Source organism: Antechinus flavipes, chromosome 2 (genome assembly GCF_016432865.1).
Source record: "Antechinus flavipes isolate AdamAnt ecotype Samford, QLD, Australia chromosome 2, AdamAnt_v2, whole genome shotgun sequence".
Lineage (NCBI taxonomy): Eukaryota > Metazoa > Chordata > Mammalia > Dasyuromorphia > Dasyuridae > Antechinus > Antechinus flavipes.
This window is the reverse complement of record NC_067399.1, coordinates 552,133,641-552,155,291: the sequence shown is the minus strand read 5'-3', so window position 1 is coordinate 552,155,291 and position 21,651 is coordinate 552,133,641.

The window sequence follows — 21,651 nt, the reverse complement described above, 5'->3', positions numbered from 1 at the left end:
TATATTGCTGAGAAGAGTCAAATCCATCATAGTTGATCATGACATAATCTTGCTGTTACTGTGTACAATGTTCTCCATATTTTATTTTTAATATGATAAATAGGCAAAAATACAATCAACATAAGCAAAAGTTTTTTGGCATCCTCAATATTTTTTTCAAAAAGCATAAAGTTTGAGAACCACTCATTTAGTCCATCCTTCTCATCTTCCATATCTGCCTGACCTCACACTCCAGCATCTATCCTGAGACCCTGGGTTTTGGAGAGCTGAATGCAGGCCATATCTCTCCAGACCCATCGTAATGTGCCCAGTATGTCATCTTCATACCATACTGCCTCATCCATATGTACCTTTCCTTCCCTCTTTTACCTCTACCCAAGAATAATATTTAATTGAACACTACCATTCCCTAGAAAAAAATGCATTAACCAATTGCCTTATGACTCTAATCATCACCTTTATATCTTCCCTTACAAAAAATACTTCTCCCTGCCCACCATTCCTGTTTGTCATTCCTTTTTAGAATGTAAACTGCTTTAAGAAATGAACTGACTTGCTTTTGACATATGCATTTCCAGAACACAGTACAGTGTTTAGAACACAACTATCCTTTAAAAATACTTTTTAATTCATATATTGATGAGATGTACACATCCCATAGAGATTTGAGTCCTTTCTATCACATAGGTAATGAATAATAAATATAGGATTTGAAGCCAGATACTAGAAATTTAAGTCCAGTGTTTCTTCTTTTAGGAATCATTTCCAGTTTACTTCCTTTCTTTCCTTTATCTTAGCTCACTCCCTAGATACATTTCAAAGGTTTTCTAGGAGAAGATCTTCTAAGGACCCTTCACAATGGGAAATGTAAAGCTAGCCATCTTAGAATTCTCAAATTTCAGAGATGGAAAAAACAATAGATGTGATTAATGGCCCAACCTCTTCATTCATTCATAACAAAAATAACAGCTTATGTTCATATGGTACATGTGAGATATAAAGGACTTTACATAGATTATTTAATTGGATCCTCTTCAATTGCTGTAAATTAGATAGCACAAGTATTTGTATCCTGTTTTATAACTGAAATTCAAAGAATTTCAGTGGCTTACCCAAGATGTACCTGTAGTAATTAGGTGAAGCAGAATAAAATGGTACATATCAATAGTATGAGCTTAATAATATTTGCTTTTGCCTTAATTAAGCACATACAAAGACAACCAGTATATTCCATTGGCAGATATCAAAATGTCACCACCACCATCCAAAAAAAACTAGGACAAAAACCCCAGCATGCTGAGTGTAAACATTGTAAAAGATTTATGAGAGTTTATGAACAAGAATAAGTATGTGGCAGCATGGATAGTTTGCAATTAGCAACATTGATGAGATCACAGATTAAAGTATGATTCTACCACATTATAAAAATTCAGTTAGACTGCATTCTAGATAAAGAAAAGAATTAATTTGGGCAAGCCTAAAGCAACCCAAGAAATATAATTTGATATGAGATTTGAAAAAAACAAAAGTTTAAAAGTTAAAATTTCCAAAAGGTTGATTTCTGTTTTAGACTGGCAAATTCATAAGGGGTACAAACTAAAATCAATGAAACTGGGGACAGGTATAATTTAGGAAACTAACCAACCATGTATTGAAATAGTTGGATTGCTTCCTTAAGGAAGCAGAGACAGAACTAGTGTAAATACTTTTAGTATTCTGGTGAAAACAGTAAAGTGGGAAGAGGATAATAAAAGAGGCTGAATATATTTCCCTTACAAATAGTTTCCTAATCCATACAAATAATAAGATCTGCATGAAAGAGATATAAATGATTACTAATGAATTATGATTAGGTCAGCTTATCACAGCTAAGCAAAAAACATCTAAGAGGAGTAAAGTTTTACATTAAGTAAAAAGTATATTAAATATGACATGCTAAGTGCCATTATCAACCAAGTAAGATAATAATAATACCTATATTCTCTGCTAGAGCTGTCAACATTGGTTTAATTAGACTGACAACAATTTGCTGTCACTAGGGCACATATGTTAAGGGGTTCAGTGAATGTGTCTCCAAAGAAACTAAAAAAGCTAGGAAGTGAAGTGTTTGGGGAAAGGGAGAATCAGCACTACTACTTTCAGTGCTAAAGATGAAAATATAAGAAAATTGTAGTTGCACTTAAGAATCTGACCCAGCTTTAAGGTGTGCCAAGTTCACCACCTCATGCAACAATGGGCTTTGTGTTACAATAACGAGCAGAGAAACTTTCTATACAAAAACTTTCAGATGCCATATAAATAGTAGCTATTATGAATATAACTTCTTGAATTTTCTGCTCAGAACAGGCTTGGACCCAGGTAAAATAAATAATGACTCACCTGAAATCAATGACAAAGTGACCCACAATCAGATACCTGGAGTACTAACCCAATAGCCAGATCTGGCATCCATACTGGAATATAATTTATCTGACAATCTAACTAATAGGTCTAGGATCTGAAGCCAGATACTAGGAACATATACATATATATATATATATATACATATATATATATATATATCTTCATTGTAAAAATAATTCAGCCAAACCAAAGTTATGTTAGTGCTTTATCTACTTCATTATATTCCTCATATAAAACAGAGCTCATATATCCTTCATGTATAAAATGTGGTGGTGGTCCTCAGTGACTATTTTTTGTTTTAACTCAGTCTTGAAATTAGCTCTTTGTGCAATGCTATTACCTATCTGCAACGAGTGTAATAAATTTGGAGTCCCAGAGAATGCCAGCTCCGCTCCTTGCTCTTACTGTAGCACATACAAGGTTCAAGTCACTTTGATTCTCTGAGCCTCATTTTCTCCATCTATAAAAAAGAAGCGGGGTGGGGGGGGAAGAATTGATTTGACTTCTGAAGCTTCCTCTAACTCTAAATCCCTAGGTATATTCAATTAAATGCTGGACTTGGAACCAGGAAAATCTACATTCAAATCCTGTGTAATGTTAAATTGATTAGTTGTCTAATCCTGGACAAGTCACAAAAGAAGATAATATCATTCTATAAATCTTAAAGTGCTATGTAAATGTTATTGTTTTGCTGATATTATTAACATTACTAATATTATTCTGTAGTATTAGACAGCATTTCCTCTGTATTAGTATCAGATTAATTTGTATCAGATTTCCTCTGACTCAACCAGAGGAAAAAAAATAAAATGCTTCATTTTCTATACACAAGGAGAAAAACATTCTCACCAGTCACCAACTTCACAATTTTGTTGAGGGGTACAAGTATGGTCTGTTTCATGCACCTCATCAGAGCACACATTAATAGGGAGACGTGCAGAACACCAAAGAAGGCCTGTGGTTTACAACCAGTGAGATCAACTGAACATACTGAGATACCCTTGGGTAAAAAGGAAACTGAAAAATGCTTACAGACATCTGATTCTCCTCAACTTTGGTTGCTTCAAGTCCAGCAGAAGAGACTTGTGTGTCTGGTCGTACTCCAAAAAAGATAGAGCAAAATCACCTGGAGTTACAAATCAATTGCAGAACTTTCTCCCTAATCACATTAAGGGCTATGAAATCTAAGTCCTAGTTTTTGCCAAATGAAATACTCTCATCTACTCTTTGCAGCAAAGAATTACAGGCTGTGTGAGTAATGTTTTTGATTTTCTATCTGTAAAAGGACAATTTTCTTTTTTTTTCTAATTTGAACTTCAACTTGGGTTCCTGATGATTATTCCAAAAGTTACCCTGAGGTGCTTGGTTCTAATGATACTTGCTATTAACCTGAAGTGACCCTTATATTTAATATATTTCAGTAAGTAATAGGGCTTCATACTTCTTTTTCTGAGACCAGAATATCATTTTACTACTACAAGATAGCTGTCCCTACTTAACTTCTCTTCCAAGCACAGGACATAAACCTCAGACCCTAATCATTTATGGCTGTTTATAGATCCCAGCTAACCAACAATTTTTTTTTCTGTAAAAGGAGATAAGGAAAGTGAAGGCCAGATTTTGTAGCTAAGAAAGAGAGACTGAGAAGAGAAAACAAAAACCATACTGATTCATTATTAAAGGCAAGAAGAAACTGAAAATTCATGGAAGAAAAGACTTTTTCAACAAGTCACCATGACTAAAATCTTGGAGATGAAATTTATTTGAGAATGTATTAAACACATTTTCAAAGTCTGAGTCTTCTCCACCCCCAATTCTCATTGAGTGCTATATTCTAATTTGTCATCTTTTATGTTCAGATTTCCTTCACTGTAATAGACACGGTGATAGGCAAAGATAAAATAAAACAAAAATCCTCAGGGGTTTTACAATCTAATTAGAGACATAGAACATATATAGAAATTACTGTAAGACAAAAGGAATTCAAATAAAGGAGAAGTCTAAAAGAGCATTTTGAGAAATTCAGTGAGCAAGAATTAGGAAAAAAAATTTTTAAAAAGAGGGAGAAAAATGGGGGAGGGTTTCATGCATGGAATTTGGAATAAAAATATAAAATGCTTTCCTCCTTGATCCTTTTTATGGAGAATACATGTTTTTTAATCATTACACGGGATGTTAAAGGACCTCACCTAGAGTTAGGAAGGAAGAGGAAAGCTTTGATTTTTAAGATTATCAATTGAAATGATTATGTCTTTCCCCTTCTTACAAAGCTCCAGGGTTACCTAGGTTGGGGGAGGAGGACTGGGGAAAGATGTGGAGGACCAATCAGAATGGAATGTAGACTTAGTGTCCAATGACCTGGTAACATAGGCTCACTTTCAGCTTGTCCTCCCCAACAGATAATCTTAGAAATAATCCAGATCAACCCTATATTTCACAGAAGAGGAACACAGAACTAAAGAAGTGGATTTTCCAAAAATCACAAAATTAGCTAGATAAAGAACAGAACCAGAACTGTGACTTAGGTCTTTTGAGTCCAAATGAAATGCTCTTTCTAGCATACTAGATTGTATAAATAACTGTACCACATAGCCAGTCTTTAAGTTTGCAGTAGTTTAGCAGCCTGCTATTATGACTGACATATAAACATGCCTTTTTTTTTTTTTTTTTTTTGGTGACAATGATCCAGATTTGGGATTTTAGCGATGTAAGTAATTCCTGGTGTGGAAACTCCCTCCACTAATGAATATCATAGCTCTTATGCAACTTTTAATTTTAAGGAGGGTCTAGGACACTGAAAGTTTACATGACTTGTCTTACAGCTAAAAGGTATAAGAAGAAAGAATTGAATTCAGGTCTTACTGATTACAGGATCAGTCAGTACCCTATCCATTAACCCATTCTGCCACTTTTAAAGCAAACCTCTCTATATTGGTAGGATGGGAGGTGGAAACAAGAAAGAAAGAAACTAGAATATATCATTAGATTAGTTAGGAGGAAAAACCCTTAGAAGTTCATCTTGTAAACTGAAATGAACAAGAAAAGGAGCACTGATTTTACTAATATTTTAATTCAGAATGTAAATACTGAAAGAATTTTAGAGATAAACTGTATATATAATACCTTAATTATCCAGCTGATGTTAAATTTTGGAATAGCAGACTGAACATTGCAGTATCATGATCATGTTAAGTTAAAATCATTAAAGATAGCAATTTTTACTATCTTTCAATGACAGCTCTCCAAGCCAATTAAGGAAAACTCCTACTCTGTTTAGTTTTAGATGATTTAACATTAAGTGGCATTCTCTGACTAATAGTAAGACTAGCACATTATTAAGATTAGCTTACTAGCATTGACATTAGCTAGAGTTTGAACTTTTTGTACATATATAAATGTATGCCTTGTCATATATAAATTACTTGTGCGCATATCCTTGTGTTTTCAACTGTGCCCATATGTACAGCTCAGCAGTATTCATATGAACAATTTACTCTACTGATTTCAGGACCACAAAAATCTACCCAACAAAGGGACTGATTTACTTTCTGACATGGTTAATGTCCTGATTTAATGAGCCTCTTATATCACACTCAGCACCCTAAATTATAGGGTAACCCATGCAATTAAACTGTAAGGTTTCAGAGAGCACTTCTCCCAAATAACTGCAAAATGGGTTGAAATACAGCTGCTCCTAATATTGCCCATATTAAAGCTGGCAAAGTAAAAATGCTTTCATCTCTATTTTAGTTACATGCCTTTACTCTCAATTAAAATAATTATTTGCACCACCTTGTTGTTCCAGATCACTGTCTCTCAAGATTTTCTGTTCCAGGAAGTCTAAAAAATAATCACCTCCCCCACTACAACTTTAAAAAATGTTGGGGGGGAGAGGGTAAAGAGTATTCTTTATTGTATTTTGATGTTGTTGTTATTGTTTTCACTCCTCAGCAAAACCTGAAATACCAATCTTATAAAAAATCATTTTCCATATTGAGGTTTTGGGAGAAAAAGTACATATGTAAAGAATTTTACAAACAGGAGCCAATGAGCTTGCACTTAAATACAGCCTGGACCAAAGTGCAGCATATGAACTAAAAGGTTGTTAGCACCTAATAAAAACACCTCTCAGTGATTTAGGATAGCAAATAAAAGAGATAACTATGTTCCCTATATAAGTTTTCAGGCAGAGAGACAAAATTATTCCAACTTGTATTGCATCATTAATGCTAATGTATCATGCCTAAATAAGGGAATATTTTACATTCAAAATAATTTTGTGTCTAAGACTTGAACAAAAAATAGAGATAAAAAAGTGTCTCTGATTTTGATTTCCTATTTATACATTAAGTGAAAAATATCTCAGAAATATATTCATATTTCCAATTGCTCTATGAAGAGAAACTTTACTTTTTAAAATTCCAAATTCTTAAATTTCTAAAATTTTAAAATGTAAGAAAATTCAGACAAGGCCCCAAATTTATTATAATCATTTCACTTAATAAAGAAAATATATATATGAAATAAGACATTTTCAAACAAGACAAAAATAGAACATTTCAATTTCAGGGAAATTATAATTCTAAGAAAAAAATACATCCAAAAGTTAAGGTTATATATTTTCTTCAATTGAAGTCGCTTTATTTTCTAAACATAATTTGTAAAGTAGAAATCTCAGTAGAAACTAAAAAGAGACAAGGTTTTTGTTATTGTTATTCAGTCTTTGTGAACCATTTGAGGTTTTCTTGGCAAAGATAATAGAGTGGTTTTGCCATTAGCTTCTCCAGTTCATTTTAGAGGAAACTGATATAAACAGAATTAAGGGACTTGTCCAGGTTCATGCAGTTAGTAAGTATCTGAATCAGGATTTGAACTGAAGTCTTTCTGACTCCAGGGTGGGAACTGTGCCACCTAGCTGTCCCTAAAATAGAGCTTACTAAGCAAGAAAACTAGATTATCTGACCAAAAATTTTTGAGCTCAAGTTCCAAGACAGCCTAATTCTGAATCCATTCATTCATCTGTAAAATAATTAACAACTAGGTGGTACAGTGGATCATCCTAAAGTCAAGAGGACTTGAGTTCAAATCTGACTTTGGACACTTAACACTTCCTAGCTGTGTGACCCTGGGCAAATCACTTAACCACAATTGCCTCAGCATCTTAAAAAAATAATTAATTAAAAAAATAAGTATATTGATACTAAAGGGAAAATATTTAGGTAACCTTAGGAAAAGTATTAGGAATAATAATAATTATTATTATTATTAAGTACTAGACCAATTGTTCCTGGATATTCCTGAGAAAGGATATTAAATAGTATTTTGATTATATTTTCTTTCCTTATTTGTTGATTTTTTAAAATAATAATATTAGAACTTTGACATGCTTGATAAACCCTTTAATTGGTCATGTGCTTAGTTATAAGACCTGTCATAAATACAAATCTAAATTTGGCACCATTATCAAGCATTAGAAGAATTGATTTTTAACATGTCATATAGGGAGTAAATGTACTGAAAATCTAAAATAAAAGGAAGTAGTTTAAATCCCAGCTTTGACACTTACTACTTGTATGGCCTTAGACATATCACCTCATCTCTCATCTCTAGGATTTAGTTTCTTGATGGGTAAAATGAATAGGTCAGACTGTGAGATCTGTCAGATTATCCTGTGAGATCCCTTCTAGCTCAGACATTCTTGCTAAGTCCTAGGACTATATATAGTAAAGGATTGATAAACTATTAAAATATGAGTTACTTACTACAGGAAAGAAGTAAAGAGTGAGGGATGAGGGAAAGATATGGAAAAACCTAAAAAGGAAAGTATGAGAGAGAATTAGAAGGTACTGAATCCCAGTACTATTGGGTTTACTTTATTAGTGGAATCCTAGCTGTTTCTTCAATAAAACAATGGAAGGAATTCCACCAGCTGCCATGCTCATGAGGGCAATTGAGAGAATTTAACTGAAAACATCCATAAGCCCAGTGGAACTGCAACTCAGTTGCAATTGATAGCATGTAATACAAAACACATTGTGATTTTTTTTTCCTTTACCTAAATAAGGAGAGTGCCCTAGCCAATCCCCAGCCCTCTAAAAATAAAAAGAAACCTCACTTTAGTCATCTGACTTGATGAAATGAAGAGAAACAGAATGCATATCCAAGAGCTGGTACTTGTGATATGGAAAGTAATAATCTAAATGAAAGAACATTTTTTAATAGAGATGAAGTTGGAAGAGGGCAAATGGTAACTTAGCAATGGAACCTAATGAATCCCTTTAGAATTGCATCATTTCAATCAAATTGAGTCATTGTGGGAAGATCTGGGAAAACAAATCAAAATCCATTACTTGGAACCTAGTCACTGCTATAGTTACAGTTTTATAGGTTGCGTGTGTAGATATATACTTCAGTTTGTGTTATATAACACATTTTTGAATGAATGGAGTCAATATCTTACCTTTGAGACACTTGGCAAAAGAGGAAGTCATCTTAGAATACAAACCTGCCACAGTTTTTTTCAACAAAAACAATTTTTTAAAAATGACATTCTGGATACAGTTTACCTGGCATTAAAGAAAAATTTGAGGCACTGCTTGCCTTAGCATAATTAGCAATAATAAAAATTAACATTTATATGATACTTTAAGATTTTCAATGTGCATTTCTTCACATACATTATCTCAATTTACTATGACAAGAACTCTGAAGTAGGTAAGCCCCATTTTATCTATGAGGAAATTAAGGATATAGGTTAAACCTTTGGCCAATTAACCCTTACTTAGCTTATATATCCAAAAGCAGATTCAGCCAAAAGTCTTCCTAACTCCAAGTCTCCATCTCTGGAATAAGAGACTTGAACATCTCAAGTCTAAACTCTCACTGCCCCTACTTTCCATCCTGTACATCTCAAGATGACAAGCTTTGAAATGATTATTTAATAAAAGATTTAACTTTACACAAAAAGTACTAAGGTTTATAAAGTTCATTTTAATATCTCAATGGGGTTGGAAGGTTCCAGGTATCAGAGTATTTAGAGCAAGAAGAGATTTTAATGACCACTATTCAAATACTGTGGTATAGTGGCAAGTGTTCTGGATTTGAAATCAGATGACCTGGCTTCAAATCTTGGTTCTCATTTAATTCCTGTATGATTTTGCATAAGTCACTTAATTTCTCGGAGAGTCCATTTTACCATATATAGATTTACAAAAGAGAAAATTGAGATTTAGAGATTAATTGGCTTGCCCAGGGATACACAGGGAGTAAACCAAAGAGATCTGGGATTTTAATTTTAGGTCCTCTGCCTGAAAATCCATTCTTTCTACCATAGCACACAATAAAGTTGTAATCTTAAACATCTCTAGTGATAGGGAAGGAAATGGGAAAGAATATTGATATTGTTCTGCTTTTAATTTAACATATAAATATATGTCTCCTAAAAATAATACCCTATATTTACTCACACATAATTCCTTCTAATGAAGAAACAAATTGCAATCATTTTATATGCGAAAGTTAGTGTGGGTTTAAGTTTGGAAACTGAAAGGTTTACTTTTTTTGTTAAGAAAGGTTTCCCATTCCCTCAACCTTTTTCTGTACCCACTGATGCTTAAGCTATCAATAATCATAGAGTTTGATGTCATGCCAGTTCCTAGTGCTGTTGACAGACTTCATCTCTGAAGTCCCTTTATTGGGCCTTGTTCCCCAGTAAAGCTTGCAAATTGCTCTGATCTGAGCAGACAAAGCCATCGCTCATTCTTTGCATCTTTGAATATCCCCCACAATAATGTAGGAATTGGTGAAAATTACCTGAGATAAAATATCCTTTACAACATCAAAGTCCCTGATTTCCAGGCTGTCAGCTGCAGGTATGCAAGAGAACTGACAGGCTTGAGATAGGCAGCAAAGATAAAGCAAGAAGTGAAATTCTTCTGCGAAAGAAAGTGTTGTAGAACTGGTGCTAAGATTTCTATGAAAGGGATTAATGTTATCCTGGCAGGCATGAGCAAAGCATTTTGCTTTTACCTTCAAATTTAAGTCACCAGCAATAGACCCAGTAGAAATCACAGATAAAATCAGAGAAGGGAAGGGCCTAAGCCCTTCTGCTATTCTGTGAAGCCCATTAGCTGCTGATTATGTTCAGACCAGCACTCCAGTAATTTTGCTTTAATTAACATGCATATTTACATAGTTTTTATTAAACTCTTCATTTCTGACTCTTATGAGGCCATTGTTCTCGTCCTACTATCATCATCCATTACTATGTTCTCATGGACTATTTGCATGCCTCCTGCATCTTGGAGAGCTGAACAGCAAATTTAGTGCTTTTCTCAAATAGCATGAATATTGTATCCTGCCAAGATGCAAAAACACACACCCTTACTCCCTCCCAAATATCCCTTCCCTATACACACACCAATTCTGGATTGAATAACATGCTTTAAAAGTTAAACTTTATTCTTAAAAGAAAATATATGCCATCATTACAAATATAGAGCTATCATCCACACCATATGTTGAAAACATGTTGAGTAGTAGGACTGGCCTTCCTTTAAAGCCTTCTAACTCTGTTCTTCAGACAATGGACCATTGCACCTTTGTTCAACCAATATTGTTGTTGTTATTGTTTTAATTTCTCAATAGTATTTTATTTTCCAATTACATGTTAAAATAGTTTTCAACATGTATTTTTATAAGATTTTGAATTCCAAATTTTTTCTTCTTCCCTCCTTTCCCTCCTCCTCTCCAAGACAGCAACTAATCTGATATAGGTTATACATGTACAATTATTTTAAACATATTTCCACATTAGTTATATTAGAAAGGGAAAAAATGAGAGAAAAAGCAAATAAACAGAAAAGGCAAAAATAGTGTTATGCTTAGATTTGTGTTCAGTCTCCATAGTTCTCCATCTGGATGTGAATGTCATTTTTCTTCCCAAGTCTATTGGAATTGTCTTACATCTCCACACTGTTGAGAAGAACTAAGATTATCATAGTTGATCATCACATAATCTTGCTGTTATTGTGTACAATGGATTCCTGATTCTACTCACTTTATTTAATATCAATTCATATACGTCTTTCCAAGTTTTTCTGAAATCAGCCCTTATAAAACAATAATATTCCATTACATTCATATACCTCAACTTATTCAGCCATTCCCCAGTTGATGGGCATTCCCTCAATTTCCACTTCCTTGCCACCACAAAAAGAGCTGCTACAAACATTTTTTCAAATGTGTGTCCTTTTCCCTATTTTATTATATCTTTGGGATACAGATCCAATAATGACAGTGCTGGATCAAAGAGTATGCACAGTTTGATAGCCCTTTGAGTATAGTTCCAAATTACTCCTTATAATGGCTGGATCAGTTTACAACTTTTCCACCAGAACATTAGTGTCCCTGTGTCCCCACATCCCTTCAATCATTTACCATTTTTTTTTATCATTTTAACCAATCTGAGAGGTATAAAGTGGTACCTCAGAATTGTTTTAATTTGCACTTCTCTAATCAATTGCAATCTAGAGCACTTTTTTCCCATGACTGCAGATCAACCAATGAATTTTAATTCAGTTCTCTGGGGTGGGAAGTTTGACTAGGTACAAAATAATATAATTTGAGAACAAGATATAATATAATTTAATGATCCACTCAGTCATTCAAAAGGCAAAAAACTGCAATCATCGGTGACACTATGCATAAAGAGAATAATTAAACCCATGGAAGTGGATGACATCAGCAAGACAGAAAGAAGAGAAAGTAGGCAAGACCAATTACTGAGTGGAGTGCTGGTCTGAACATACTCAGCAGCTAATATATATATAAAAGAAGGAGTCAGTGTATATAGTAAGAATAAAGGTGAGAGAAAGGAATAATGACTGAGGAGACACACTTCCAAAGTAAATAGAAGGGAAAAGCACAGGAAAAGTGAATGTCTTTGGCAATGAAGAAGGTCTATCTCTTCCACAAATACTAGAGAAAAAGGAAAAATGGGGAATGAAACAGAATTCTAAAAGGTTGAGTAGGGGAGAAAAGAGAGTTCATGATAGATGGCATTTATTTTCTCAATAAAGAAGGAGATAAGGTCCTATGTTTAGGAAGAAAAAAAAGAACTGAAGAGGATGAGTTTAAAAGAGAAAGTCTAAAAGAACTATTATGAAGAGTATGACAGATACCCACTTTGGAAAGAATTCAAGAATTATTTTTTAAATGTTGAGGGCTAACTTTTGATTAAATAACAGAAATTCAGTCATTTGACTTTCCAGTGTTGGAAAGAAAATTCATTTGGTCTTTTACCCTGATTAATGAGGCAAAACTCAAATAAAAGAGAATTAAAAGGAATTATAAGCACCTTAGGGTAACAACATGTGAACCAGTGAAGCTCAGCAATAGCATCAAGATAGGTATGGTTTTTAAAGGCAATTTTAAATCAATTCTGATAGACCTACCTCAAGCAGATGGATGAAGTAGGTCCTTGCACTTCAGCTTCCAAAGGTAGGAAGAACTTGACAATTTGAAAGTAGGAGTATGGGACAAAGAACAGGTAATACAAAAAGCTGCAAATATAGTGTCTCTTTCCCCACCATAGCCTCTCCCAACACTGATTGATTAGCAAGACTTGAACAATGGGATGCTGAGTCACCATAACTTTCAACACTGGAAGCATTCTTTGGTAATCAAGAGCTGGGGCTTGGAAAGACTTGATGGACAATTCAGAGAAGGAGACAATGGAGTGAAAGGTAGAAGGCAGTATATAATTGAACTTCTCAACTGTAAGGACTAGGCTATATCTAAGTCCATAACAAGAACTGGTATATTTACTGGTGTATGTAGTGGTGGTGGTGATGGTGGGGTTAGCGGTTATGGTAAACATAAAAAATAAATAATTGCATAAGGAAGAGTGAAGCAAGAGAGATAGAAAGATAGGAGATCTTTTGAGCAGTGGAATCATCACTGAAATAAGTGCATGACCTCCTGTGATAACCACTTGGAAGGAAAATTGCATTTATACAAAAAAGTTGTGGGATATCATTATAACTTTAAAATTCTTATTTGTTAAAGCTTCATTCATTCATTCATCTAATTCATTACTGTATGAATTGCAGGAACACAGGCATTAATTTCAATCAAAGTCTACAGAGAATTTATTTGAATCCAAGTGGAAGCAGTCTGAAGTCATTCACAAGAAACTTATACATGTGAGAATCAGAAAATAAAAGAGGAGCATATTGATTGATTGATGCTATCAGCGAAATGAGGAGTCTTCTCAGATTCCTAGAAAGTTACCAGAAGTACCTTTTTGGAGGATGAGATGTGGTTATCTGCATGTGTCCATCATTTCCTTCCTAATATTTGCTCTTTTGACTGTTGCAGAGGATTCATTTTGTTCCTACTAACTCTTCCATTCCCATAGGTCTCAAGCAGTTATTCTTTTTCCCACACACCCTTACACCACCATTTCCCTTACCAATGCTCATGGCTGTAGTTCTTGCCTCTTAACCAGAGAGTGGGACCAGGACTTGCTGTTACTTTAGTTCCCATAAACCAGTTTCAGAACCCCCAGGCCGGGAAAGGAAAATGTTCTTGCCTGGTTGAGATAGACTCAAATTTGCTTTGCTTTTACTCATTCCCAGGCACTTCAGGACTGTAGTACATTCCTTTTATGCCTTTTGGATAATCCAAGACTAGAATGTATAAGGTAGAATCAAAGCAATAAAGAATTTCTATATCATTAATAAGTAGCTATAGAGATGCAGCTATATGGCACAGTTGACAGAGTGCTGGATCTGTAGAAAAGAGACAGCTTCCTGAAATCAAATCTGGCCTCAGACACTAGGTGTGTGATCCTGGGCAAGTCACTTAACCCTATTTGCCTCAGCTTTCTCATCTGTAAAATGAAAGGGAGAAGGAAATGACAAACCACTCTAGTATCTTTATCAAGAAATTCCCAAATGGAATCACTAACAGTAATAAAAGAAATTACACATTCAAGATTAACAAATATATCCAAGGCTCAAATCCAGAATTGTGATATAGAACAATGAATGGGATTTGCAGTAAAGAATTATAGGAACTAATTGTCACTGGCTCATCTTTTGCAACATTTTGGGAGCTTTGGAGTCACCAAGGAAGCTTTTGAATCTACACCATTATATGAGACTGACTTTATAATTTATTTATTTCCTGTTGGATGTGTGGAATTTCATTACTCCTGTTTCCCATAAACCAAATGTTAATATCTTGACATTAAATAGCAACAAAAATTAGAATTAATACTAGAACTTAAATATGTTAAGTAAAGGACATATTGTAACCTCAAGTTTATCAAGATGGCATGCAGGGCTTTATGTTACTCTTTCCTTTGTTTTTTCCAGAAAACGTTTGATCATTACTTGAGAGAGATTATTTCATAAAATGGTATTGTTTCAGCATAGGCTAGATTTGATCATTGTCCCACAGTCCTGTGTTCATCATCTCATTCCAAGGAAAAATCGTAGTATTTTACATATAGTGCCTTGACCTCGTTAAAAGGTGGGATTAGGTCACAAAATAGGTGTGATTTTTAGAGTTTAGAATGGTTCCTTAGGTTCCCAATTATCATCCCTCATACTCACACACATACATACACATACATCTAATCAGAATTTTCAGAACCTTCTTAAATATTGTTGCAATTTATAAAATGCCCCATTTTGAGATATCAATAGACGTAATGAGTACATTCATTGGTCTTTAACCCAATTTGCTGACCATAACTAATTTCTATATATTCAATTCAGCAAATAGTTTTTAAATGCACTATGCTAAGAATGAAGAAAAATAATAAGATAATGTACATGAGAAACAGTACAATGTAATAGATAGAAGACTAGATCTACAAGAAGATGTGGGTTCAAATCTCTTCTCTGATAATTATTAGGTGTCTCTTAAACTTTTATCTATCTCAGACAATTCCTTCAAAGTTACAAAACCAGCTTCCACCTACCCTAGCTGAGACTTTTGAACTGAACTTTATGATGAATCAAAAGCTGGAAAAAATTTCATTAATTTCATGGATAAAAAAATAAAATATATGTATGGATGCATATGTATTATTTGTATGTATATATACATATATGTTATATGTGTGTATGTATGTAGCTGAAGCATAAAACTAAAGCATTTTAAAGTTTTATTTTTTAAAAAACCTCAGTAATCCAAAATTGTACCAAATGTATTTTTTTCTAAAACTATTAAACTAAAACAAAATCTAAACACCAACAAATTGTCATTAAAAAAAAAAAAAAAACTAAATTTAGAGTTCAAAGACCTAGTTAAAATCTTGACCATCACTCTGACTTTGGCCAAGTCCCTAAACCACTCTCTAAACTTTCCTGCTCCATATAGATTATATATGTTTACATTTACATTTTTTACATTTGTACAAGTACATGTAAATTTACATAATTTACATTTACCTTACATACATACAAATGTATGCTTATGTTTACATAATGCTTAAGTTTTGCAGAGCTCTTTATGTACATTACATCTTTTGATCCTCATAGCAGCCCTGGAAGGTAGATATTATTGTTATTCCCATTTTACAGTGGAGGAAAGTTAAGATGGAATTTGGTTGAATGACTTGTCTAAAGCCACAGGCTCATTAAGTATCTAAAACTATATTTGAATTCATTTCTTCCAGACTTTAAATCTAGTGCTCTATCTTCTGCTCTATTTCAGTAACTCCATAAAGTGACACAGTTGAAAAAGATGGCATCTAAATTTCCCAGTGATTCAAAGATTCTGCAGCCTGAATCAGTAGATGGCAGAGATCTAAAAGATAATCTCAATTCATTCCATCATTTTCCAGATGGGGAAACTGAGGACCATCAGAGCAGTAAAATAAGTAATCCAGTTAGTAAGTAGAAGTACTGGGGTTAAAACACTGTGCCTTTTGCTTTATGTTATTTTTTCCACCCTGATACATTATAGAGACTGTGGTCTGGACCTGAATCCCATTGTCTTTTATTCTTAATTTATAAGATAATGTGCCTCCTGTGTAAGCACAATATTTACATTGTTTTCCTAAATATGAAAACAAAGCAACAATTGTAGCTAATTGAAGGAGACTGTCAAAAAATAGTGGAAAAAAATGTAGCTTATCCCCTGAACTCAGGCAACACAAATACATACTGTACTAAATCTATTTCATTATCTGAGGTCTTCTGTTTTTCCTCTTCTCCTTCATTCTTGTTTTCTGTTTTTAATTATGACCTGGGAACTTACCAACACAAATATAAGCCATTGAGGGAATAATTACTTTCAAGTTGTACCTTTTAAAGAAAAAACTCCTTAGTTTCCAGCCCATATCTGTCATTATACCCTCCTGCATCTCAGGGAAATTAGCAACCTGATTCTTCCCCCTGCTGTCATTTAAAAGAAAAAAGCTTTCTTATTTGCCATCCAAGTAAAAGTAATGTAAACCTAGAAGTGGAGAGAAAGGGGTAATGAAACCTAGTTAACTGTATTCCACAGGCTCTCGTTACCATATTTACCTGTACCATTTTCAAAGAGATATAGCTGTCTGATCCTGAATTAGTGTATCATTTCCAACTGTGTTTAAGTGTATGCTGCTTACAAATATATGTTGGGTCCTCCAGAATGGTGAGATCAGTTTTTGCTTCATACGATGACCTCACTATCCTCTGAGGTTCCTCTATAATTCAAATTGCAATCTGCATATCATGGCACACTGAAATAGCTCATGATTTTAATTTTACACTGGAGCCTCACTGTACTGCCACAGAGTACATCGTGTGGACTACGTTATGGGAGAAAGTGTATTAAAATGAGTCTGATACCGATTCCAGTAACTAAACTCCTTGGACAAAGCCCAAGGTGGACTCATGTTTTACTAAGTTCTGTGATCTAGTGGGTCACATTATAACAAGAGGCCCAGTGATGCTTTTGGGGATTCTTCTTGAGGAAACTGAGCTATCTTTATTCCTCTAGAGAGAGGCATGAGAGAAAGACACTAATAACTAAAAAGCATTCAAGATCTTATAAGCTACATAAAATGTGGGCATTTGAACCTGCTCCATAATGTATTTATTTATTATTTTGATTCTCATCTTTTACTAGTCAATAAACTCCTTAGAGAAAAAAATTGATAAACTGACATCCACTGTCCAGATTTACATTTTAGCAAATAAAATGAAGCACAATGAAGCAAAGGGATTATCAATTGACTGTCAATCTTTGACCTAGACATCTTTGGCCTAATCCAGAGTTCAATCTTTTGATTCTAGAGCCCTCCAAAATTTGAAGGTAGATTTTCTTCTATGTCTTATATCTATAGAAATGAAAACATTAGTAAGATTGGGAGGTATAAAAGAGAAGGAAGGAACAACTTCAGAGATAGAATAAAAGTGAATTATTGCCAAGGTTTTCTTCTATGTCTTGCCATTTCTTATAACAAAATCCTAGATGCCTAAACCCAAAGGGTTGTTTAGTGCCATCAGGAAATGAGCTGGCAAGCTTGTTCCTATTCTCAGTGGACACCCATCCCTCTTTCCAAAAGCCATCACCCTAGCAGCCATTAATTGGCAATTTTACTGAGAGAACAAAGAAAGAACATTTCCATGACATGCCAAATTTGCCTCTCAGCCCCATATGTACTGACCATCCAGAATGGAATATGTATGTGGTTAGGATGAGTGGTGGAAAAGTAGGGTGGAAATCTGGAATTTAACAGCAATACAGTCAAAGTTCCCAAAGTAAATAATTTCCATTCCCTCCTTCTCCACATCCCCATCTCATTCTCGCCCCCCTCTACCTTCCCACACGCGAACTAAGTATGAAGAGCACAGATGGCAAGAAAGAAGAGAAAAACTTTGCCAGTCTTATAACTACCTATTCTGGGACTGTCCAGAGGGAGTGTAATACTTTCCATGGTTTCATTGGTACTTCATTCTCTGACCAAATGCATAGGCTCAAAGAATATGCCACAAATATATAGTCACTTAATCATCTATATCAAAACAATATTTTATACCCTGTGTTTCAAGAACAATATGAACTATATTCAGGAGGCTTATAACATATTATTTTATCATTTTCTTATGTTCCAAAGAAATTTATCTATGTATGTTGAATTTATATATTTCTTTGTTCCTCTGATTTAGATGAAAGAAATTACAATAAAAGAAACTATAATCCACATGTAGAGATCAAAGGCCAGATTTACTAGTATGTTAAAATGTGTGTGTGTGTGTGTGTGTGTCCCAGGGAAAAAAATAAATTGCTATGAACATTTTTGGAGGGAAAAAAGTTCTTCTACTATGATTTAATTTGGTAAATTATTTTTTCCATGTACCAATATCCCGGAGGGCAGGGAGGGAGAGGGGCGTAATATTAAGAAATTTAAAATTATTTAATTCTGTTATTTAATAATATATAAGAACCTTTGAGAGTTGTGACAGAATCACAGACTTACAAATCTTGGAGTTAGAAGAAACTTCGTGACATCTGATGGATTTTATACCTGAACAGGAATCCCCAGTTTAACATGAATGACATGGAGCCAATCAGCCTCTAACTTGTTATCCTGTGACAGTAAAACTACTGCCTCGTAAGGCTGACTATTGTACTTTGGTATAGTTCTAATGGTAAAGAAGTTTTCCCTTTTATAATGTTTAAATTTATTTCTCTACTTCCAAACATTAGTCCTAATTATACCATCTGTAACTAAGTAGAACAAGTTTAATATTGCTTCCAAATGAAAACTCTTCTTAATGCTTGAAGACAGTTTTCATGTCTTCTAGGGAGACATGTTTTTCTATGCTAAATAAATATCTCAAGTTCTTTTAAATGATCCTCATAGCTATTATCTTCAAAACCTTACCATCCTGGTTACCCTTTACTAGACCAACTCTGGTTTATGAATGGCTGTCATATCAAAAGTGAACACAATGATGTAGGTGTCATTTTTTATTGGAAAACATTACAGTGAGTTTATCTCTTCTCTAATCTTAAACCTTATCTATCTTCTAATACAACCTATTTTTGCATTAACTTTCACAGTTGCCATGTTATATTATTGTGTTATATTGAACTTGCAATCCATTAAAATTCCTAGAATTTTTTTTCAGACAGGCTATTTTTTGATTCCCATCTTGTACTAGTTAGATTGATATTTCAAACTAAATGTAAGATTTTATATTTTATCTTTTTACCTATGGCCCTCTAACCTGTCAAGATCTTATTGGATTCTGCTTCTTTCACTCAGTGGACACTATCTTTTCCAGATTCATGCCACTTGCAAGTTTGATAAGCACACTATTCTCTTATGCAAATTATTAATTAAAAATAAACAAAAAAAAAATTAAGTGGCACATAATCAAGAGCAGATCCCTAGAAAACTTACCAAGATCTCTCCTTTCCAGACTACAGTGCTAAATTCACCTAACTATACTATATCATTTAGATTATATCTCTCAATCTAATCAGTCACACAATAGCAAGAAAATCCCCAACAAATACTTTTCTAAAAACTGGATAGCATTCTCCTCATCTGCCAGCTAGTAATCCTGTCCCCCTCCAAAAGAAGAATTTAATCTAGGCTTCTCACCCTGGAATATGCCTACTCTTAATGTCCCTCTCTTACTGATGAGTTCATACTATGGCCTCCATGTAGGAGATGGCCCTGGCTATCCATGCTTGCTTCCCAATTTTTCTGTGCTCCTGACTTTTCAGATTCTGCCACCACGCCTTCTTCCATGGCTACCTTCCCTCCTCCTTTCCTTTTTTTTACTTGTGGTTTTCCCCATCCCATTTACATGTAAGTTCCTTGAAGGCAGGAATTTTCTTTTTTCTTGTATTTTATAGTGCTTAGTACAGTCAGGTACATGGTAAAAGCTTAATAAAAGCTGTCTGCCTGTCTGCTTAACCTGTTCTTGATGAAGCAGTACTGGGATCGTTGTGATCACTACTTTTCTAAAAATTAACATTTTGCCAGGAATTGAAGTCAAAATCAGTAGCTTATCATTTGTAGATTCCACATCTCTCCTTTAGTGACCCTTCTCTAGTATGAAACATCTGTTATTCCTCCTGATCTTAGAAAAATCATTGATAGTATTTTAGCATTGCACTGGATACTGAAAGAAATCCCAGATGTTCTTCATCTGAACCTGGATACTTGGATTTATCAAGAACAGCAGGCATTTTCTTAGTATCATTCTACTTTTCCTGAGTTTCAACTCTCTATTAGTCATTTGTACTCTATCCTTTCCAATCCAAAAATTATTCTTTTTGGCAGAAAAAAATGGAATCAAAATAATAATGAATAATTCTGCCTTCTTTCCATCTCTTATTATTGTCATTCTATCTGCTCAAGCAATAAACCTGTTCTCATTCTTTAATCCTCCTTTTTTTTTCTATAATACAGCTTTTAAAATACTAGCATTTCTTCCTAGACTTAGCTCAGTTTGAATTTCACTATCTTTACTGATCAGAATGCTACTGGAAGGCCAGTGTCTCCCCCATACTCCCATATTATAAAGAGATATTAGGAGCCAAGACCCTGAAGAATGACCTTTAAGCAATATTCCTAGGTAGATTGACCCACCATCCAGCTGTGGGACCTTTAGCCTACAAATATGTAAAGACATCTCTAAGACTGTGACAAGTCACTACTGAAGTACCAGAGAACTTCCCTAAGGGATGCTTTTATCTTTTTATCTTATACCTGGGTATTTCCAGTGTGATGATTTACACCTCAGAAATCAATAAATACGACAGAGAGACTTGATTTGTTGCTTTGTTGATTGTTTACACTTAAAAAGTGATGGAGAAAAAGTTAATAATGTATATTGAATTTGAAAGTATGCAATGTATACCTTTTGTGAGAGCCAGTTGTTAAACATTTACCAACTGGCTGAATGGAACTTCATAAATCATTTAATGCAATCTCCTCACTTTACAGAACTTTACTGTTCTCAAGAGAGGTATCTTTCCAAGTAACACATAGGTAATAAATGGCAAAGTCAGAATTTGAATATAGGTTGTGTAATTTCAAATCATACTCTGTTTCACTATACACAGTATTAAAAATATTGGCCTTCTTAACACAGAAGACTGGAATCAATAAAAGAAATTTTCAGTTTCTCAAAAGCAATCTAGTACACTCTCATAAATCTTTTTCATTTGAGGCCAAATTCATTTTCCATTTGCATCATCTATTGAAGATATATAATAAGGTAC